We start from the raw sequence: 7542 nt of genomic DNA on the forward strand, positions 1-7542 counted from the left end.
GCGTTGAACTCCACTTTGCAGCTTGTTTCTGGCGCTGGACACCAGAATTGGGCAGAGAGCTGGCGTTGAACGCCAGTTTGTGTCGTCTAAACTTGGGCAAGGTATGGAAAGCCCTGGATGTCTACTTTCCTGATTCTTGAACACATCTATTTTATGAGTCTTGGCCGTGGCCCTAAGCACTTTGTTTTCCAGTATTACCACCGGATACATAAATGCCACAGACACATAATTGGGTGAACCTTTTCAGATTGTGACTCAGCTTTGCTAAAGTCCCCAATTAGAGGTGTCCAGGGTTCTTAAGCATGTAACAACCCCGATTTTCGAGTACGCGAGATCGTTTCTGAATACACGGATTTCTCCGGAAGATCAGTAAAGGGAACACCTCTGTTATATCATCAAGCATCTCAATCCTCATTATCAATATGTCATCCTTAAGTTAGAAACTCCTTTGAGGCAAGCTCGATAATACAATCGCGAAGAACCTAGTTTTTGAACCGTATCGGTTGGCAGTTTTGATTCTGATTTTCGTAAATAATCTCTGTTTGACGAACCGGACTCGATTCATGAGAGGAGAGAGATAATAGTATAATATTATCATTATATTAGTATTAGAAAATTCTTGAATGACATTATAAGGTTACCTGGTCTGTTTTTATAAAAAGGGGACAAAATGCCCCAAGGCAAGGTCCAATAAAATCAATGCATAAGTGTTGTGAAATGAAAAAGAAAATGCATGAGTATGTGAAAAAGTGAAGAATGGGTAGCTAGATTAGAACTTAATTGTATAGGATGTCAGTGGACCCTGTGGTGGCAGAGGGGTTATTTCCTGTACACAGGGGGATAGCCAATAGGAAAGCCTTATCCAGACAGAGGTTGCTGGGTTACGTCGGGAGCGGGTAGAAACCGACAAATGAGCTCATTACCTGCACTAGGGCTAGACATGCATCATACTTGGTTGCGTATTTCCTTTGTTATGTTTGTGGTATGAATGTATGCTTTCCTTGTTTGTATTCCGTTCTCTGCACTTGTGATATTTTCTTGTGTTCTTATGTTTGTGTTCTGCTATATGTTTTCTCTATCTTCTCTACTTATCTGTGTTTTCTAATTACTGCTTCCTTGTATTCTGCTAATAGTCTTCTAAACGACATAGAATTAATGAACGTAAATAATAACCCCGACCCTACTAAGAACTCCCCAGTTCTTACCCCTTCTCTCTCCCTTCCCCCTTCAGATGGAAGTAAGAGTACCTTACCATAGTTCGCTGACGACCGTTCGCAAAAAAGATTCCGCTCTAGGTAGTCTGCTGAGTCTAGAGTGAACTCCATTTCTGTTTATATGTAAATACTGTGAGGCCAGCCAACATCTACACCCTGCTTATCTACAAACTTTAACCTAAGTCCTCCGTACGATGTTGCTATTATGTGGCCACTCGATGAAGTACTTGAGAGACGCTCTTTGATGACATATGATCGTGCAGAGGATTAGTAGACGACCTTCCACCTTTTGATGACGATCCACCTGACTTGAGTTTTGAAGACCTAGAACGTATTTTCCCTCGCTTTAGTAGTTTAGAGGGACTAGGTGAGTATAGAATCTAGGCTAGCCTGGGTGCCAGCTTAGGGACTTCTTGAACAGGTCAGGGCCTGGGATGTTGTATGTATATATATGTATATAGATATTATTTAGCTATAACTAGGGGTGTCCTAACTAAAGATCTTTACTCTAATAAAGGCTGGATAACCGAACGATATCAACTGCATGTGATATATTTATGTATGGTTGTTTATAACTGTTTTATCTGCTATCAGTTGTGAATTGCTTATGAATGATTTCGTCTATTAATCCAAATGTTTAAAAAAAAAAAAAGTACCTCCTAAAATAACTACGCTTTTAACAACGAATCAGGCTCATATAATAAATAATAGATAATAGATAGGTAGACAAGTTGGTAGCGCTCAGTTTCTAGTATGATCATGATGTACCAAAAATTGGGTCGTTACAAAGCACACTCGTTTTTTTGCATTGGACCTTGACTTTAACCGCTCAGTCTCAAGTTTTCACTTGACACCTACACGCCACAAGCACATGGTTAGGGACAGCTTGGTTTAGCCACTTTGGCCAGGATTTTATTCCTTTAGGCCCTCCTATCCACTAATGCTCAAAGCCTTGGGATCCTTTTTATTTGCCCTTGCCTTTTGGTTTTAAGGGTTATTGGCTTTTTGCTCTTGCCTCTTGGTTTTAAGAGCATTTGGCTTTTTCTGCTTGCTTTTTCTTTTTCTTTCTATTTTTTTTCGCCTATTTTTTTTTTCTGCAAGCTTTGTTCTTTGTTCTTCTCTTATTTCATGTAGGTGCTCTTGGTGCTCTTGATGTTCCACCCTTAGTTGTCCCATGTTGGAACTTAATTCTCCTAGGGAGGTGTTGATTTGCTCCCAATAGTTTTGTGGAGGAAAATGCATTTGAGGCATTTCCGGGATCTCATGGTGATGAGCATCCTGTGCCTCTTGAGCTCCATGAATGGGCTCTCTTGCTTGCTCCATCTTTTTTTTAGTGATGGGCTTCTCTTCCTCAATGTGAATGTCTCCTTCTATGAAAGCTCCAGCTGAGTAACATAGATGACAAATAAGATGGGGAAAAGCTAGCCTTGCCCCAGGGGAGGGCTTTTCGGCTATTTTGTAGAGTTCAAGGGAGATGGCTTCATGAACTTCTACTTCCTCTCCAATCATGATGCTATGGATCATGATGGCCCGATCCACAGTAACTTCAGATCGGTTGCTAGTGGGGATGATGGAGCGTTGGATGAACTCCAACCATCCTCTAGCCACAGGCTTGAGGTCCAATCTTCTTAGTTGAACCGGCTTGCCTTTGGAGTCAATCTTCCATTGAGCTCCTTCCACACATATGTCCATGAGGACTTGGTCCAACCGTTGATTAAAGTTGACCCTTCTAGTGTAGGGGCGTTCATCTCCATGCATCATAGGCAAGTTAAACGCCAACCTCACATTCTCCGGGCTAAAATCTAAGTATTTCCCCCGGACTATTGTAACATAATTCTTTGGATTTGGGTTCTTACTTTGATCATGGTTCCTAGTGATCCATGCATTGGCATAGAACTCTTGAACCATTAGGATGCCGACTTGTTGGATGGGGTTTGTTAGAACTTCCCAACCTCTTCTTTGGATTTCATGTCGGATCTCCGGATACTCATTTTTCTTGAGTTTGAAAGGGACCTCGGGGATCACCTTCTTCTTGGCCACAACATCATAGAAGTGGTCTTGATGGGCTTTGGAGATGAACCATTCCATCTCTCATGACTCGGAGGTGGGAGCTTTTGTCTTTCCTTTCCCTTTTCTAGAGGATTCTCCGGTCTTAGGTGCCATCAATGGTAATGAAAAAACAAAAAGCTTATGCTTTTACCACACCAAACTTAGAATTTTGCTCGCCCTCAAGCAAGAGAAGAAAGAATAGATGAAGAAGACGAAAATATGGAGAGGAGGGGGGAGGTGCGTTTCGGCCAAGAAGAGAAAAGAGGGTTGTGTTGTGTGAAAATGAGGAAGAATGGAGGGTTATATATAGGGAAGGGAGGGGGGGTAAGTTCGGCCATTTAGGGTGGGTTTGGGTGGGAAATTGATTTTGAATTCTGAAGGTAGGTGGAGTTTATGAGGTAGGTTTATGGGGAAGAGTGGATGGATGTGAGTGGTAAAGTGGTGATAGGGAAGAGAGATTGAGGTGATTGGCGAAGAGTTTTGGGGAAGAGTGTTTATGGGATTGTGTGAAAGAGGGGTGAGAAGAGGTGAGTGGAGGTAGGTGGGGATTCTGTGGGGTCCACAGATCCTGAGGTGATCCTGTGGGGTCCACAGATCCTGAGGTGTTCAAGGATTTACAACCTTGCACCCAATTAGGCATGCAAAATGCCCTTGCACACAACTCTGGGCGTTCAGCACCAGATTGGTGCTTGTTCTGGGCGTTGAACGCCCATTTGTTGCCCATTTCTGGCGTTGAACGCCAGAACCATGCTTGTTCTGGGAGTTCAGCGCCAGCTCTTCTCCGGGGTGCATTTCTGGCGTTCAAACGCCCAGATGCTGCCCATTTCTGGCGTTCAACACCAGAACCATGCTCTGTTCTGGCGTTGAATGCCCAAAACATGCTTCTTACTGGCGTTTAAACGCCAGTAAGGTCTTCCTCCAGGGTGTGAATTTTCTTCTGCTGTTTTTGATTCCGTTTTCAATTTTTATATTTATTTTGTGACTCCACATGATCATGCACCTAATAAAACATGAAAAATAATGGAAATTAGATAAATAAACATTGGGTTGCCTCCCAACAAGTGCTTCTTTAATGTCAATAGCTTGACAGTGGGCTCTCATGGAGCCTTACAGATGTGCAGAGCTTTGTTGAGACTCCCCAACACCAAACTTAGAGTTTGGATATGGGAGTTCAACACCAAACTTAGAGTTTGGTTGTGGCCTCCCAACACCAAACTTAGAGTTTGACTGTGGGTCTCTAGTTGACTCTGCTTTGAGAGAAGCTTTTTATGCTTCCTCTCCATGGATGCAGAGAGAGATCCTTGAGATGTAAACACAAGGTTGTCCTCATTTAAGTTCATTGGTGAACAAGGGAGGTTCATCTCCCCAAGTCTCAATACCAAATAATTTGGCATTCAGCTTCATGATTGCACCAAGGTACTTGGTGACTTGCTCCTCAGTGACATCCTCATTCTCTTCAGAAGAGGAATACTCATCAGAGCTCATAAATGGCATAAGGAGGTTTAATGGAATCTCTATGGTCTCAAGTTGAGCCTCAGATTCTTTTAGTTCCTCAAAGGGAAGCTCCTTATTGATCACTGGACGTCCCAAGAGGTCTTCCTCCTTGGGATTCACGTCCTCTCCTTCCTTTGCAGGTTCGGCCATGGTGATCAATTCAATGGCCTTGCACTCTCCTTTTGGATTTTCTTCTGTATTGTTTGGGAGAGTACTAGGAGGGATTTCAGTGATCCTTTTACTCAGCTGGCCCACTTGTGCTTCCAAATTTCTAATGGAAGACCTTGTTTCATTCATGAAACTCACAGTGGCCTTAGATAGATCAGAGACTAAGTTTGCTAGATTAGAAGTATTTTGTTCAGAGTTCTCTGTCAGTTGCTGAGTGGATGATGGAAAAGGTTTACTATTGTTAAACCTGTATCTTCCACCATTATTAAAGCCTTGTTGAGGCTTTTGTTGATCCTTCCATGAGAGATTTGGATGATTTCTCCATGATGGATTATAGGTGTTTCCATAAGGTTCACCTAAGTAATTCACCTCTGCTATTACAGGGTTCTCAGGATCATAGGCTTCTTCTTCAGAAGCTGCCTCTTGAGTACTGTTGGATGCAGCCTGCATTCCATTCAGACTCTGAGAAATCATATTGACTTGCTGAGTCAATATTTTGTTTTGAGCCAATATGGCATTCAGAGTATCAATTTCAAGAACTCCCTTCTTCATAGGCGTCCCATTACTCACAGGATTCCTCTCAGAAGTGTACATGAACTGGTTATTAGCAACCATGTCAATGAGTTCTTGAGCTTCTGCATGCGTTTTCTTTAGGTGAATGGATCCACCTGCAGAAGTATCCAATGACATCTTTGATAGCTCAGATAAACCATCATAGAATATATCCAGGATGGTCCATTCTGAAAGCATGTCAGAAGGACACTTTTTGGTCAGCTGCTTGTATCTTTCCCAAGCTTCATAGAGGGATTCGCCTTCTTTCTGTTTGAAGGTTTGAACATCCATTCTAAGCTTGCTCAGCTTTTGAGGAGGAAAGAACTTGGCTAAGAAAGCCGTGACCAGCTTATCCCAAGAGTTCAGGCTGTTTTTGGATTGAGAGTCCAACCATACTCTAGCTCTGTCTCTTACAGCAAAAGGGAAAAGCATGAGCCTGTAGACTTCAGGATCTACTCCATTAGTCTTAACAGTATCACATATCTGCAAGAATTTAGTTAAGAACTAAAAAGGATCTTCAGATGGAAGTCCATGAAACTTGCAGTTCTGCTGCATCAGAGAAACTAGCTGAGGTTTCAGCTCAAAGTTGTTTGCTCCAATGGCAGGAATGGAGATGCTTCTTCCATGTAAATTGGAATTAGGTGCAGTAAAGTCACCAAGCATTCTCCTTGAATTATTATTATTTTCGGCTGCCATCTCCTCTTCCTGTTCAAAAATTTCTGAAAGGTTATCTCTGGATTGTTATAATTTAGCTTCTCTTAGTTTCCTCTTCAGAGTCCTTTCAGGTTCTGGATCTGCTTCAACAAGAATATTCTTGTTCTTGCTCCTGCTCATATGACAAAGAAGAGGGCACAGAAAAAAATAATAATAATAATAATAGGGATCCTTTATACCACAGTATAGAGGTTCTTGTGTGAGTGGAAGAAAGGAAGGGGACAAAGAATGTAATGTAAGGAAAGAAACACAAGGGTGAGGAGAGCAGAGATGTGAGGTGAGGAGATGTTAGTAGATGAATAAATAAATAGAATAAGATGAGAGAGAAGGAGAATTTTCGAAAATAATTTTTTTGAAAAAGAGTTAGTGATTTTTGAAAATAGTTTTTGAAAAAAGGTTAGTAATTTTCGAAAATTAGAGAGAGAGAGTTAGTTAGGTGGTTTTGAAAAAGATAAGAAACAAACAAAAAGTTAGTTAGTTAGTTGAAACAAATTTGAAAATCAATTTTGAAAAGATAAGAAGATAAGAAGTTAGAAAAAATATTTTAAAATCAAATTTTGAGAAAGATAGGATTTTGAAAAAGATAAGATAGAAAGATATTTTTGAAAAGATATGATTGAAATTAGTTTTGAAAAAGATTTGATTTTTAAAATCACAATTAATGACTTGATTCACAAGAAATCACAAGATATGATTCTAGAACTCAAAGTTTGAATCTTTCTTAACAAGCAAGCAACAAACTTTGAAATTTTTGAATCAAAACATTAATTGATGATGTTATTTTCGAAAATTATGATATAAAATTAAGAAAAAGATTTTTGAAAAATATTTTTGTAATTTTCAAAAATAACTAAGAAAAATGAAAAAGATTTGATTTTTGAAAAAGATTTTGAGAAGATAAGATTTTTAAATTGAAAATTTGATTTGACTCATAAAAACAACTAGATTTTAAAAATTTTTGAAAAAGTCAACTCAAATTTTCGAATTTTATGAGTGAAAAAGGGAAAGATATTTTTTTGATTTTTGGACTTTTAATGATGAAAGGGAAAAACATGAAAAAGACTAAATGCATGGAAATTTTAGATCAAAACAATGAATACATGCAAGAATGCTATGAATGTCAAGATGAACACCAAGAACACTTTGAATGTCATGATGAACATCAAGAACTTATTTTTGAAAATTTTTAATGCAAAGAAAACATGCAAGACACCAAACTTAGAAATCTTTCATGTTTAAACACTATGAATGCAAAAATGCACATGAAAAACAAGAAAAGATGCAAAACAAGAAAACATCAAGATCAAACAAGAAGACTTACCAAGAACAACTTGAAGATCATGAAGAACAC

This window comes from Arachis ipaensis, chromosome B07, assembly GCF_000816755.2.
Source record: "Arachis ipaensis cultivar K30076 chromosome B07, Araip1.1, whole genome shotgun sequence".
NCBI classification, from domain to species: Eukaryota; Viridiplantae; Streptophyta; class Magnoliopsida; order Fabales; family Fabaceae; genus Arachis; species Arachis ipaensis.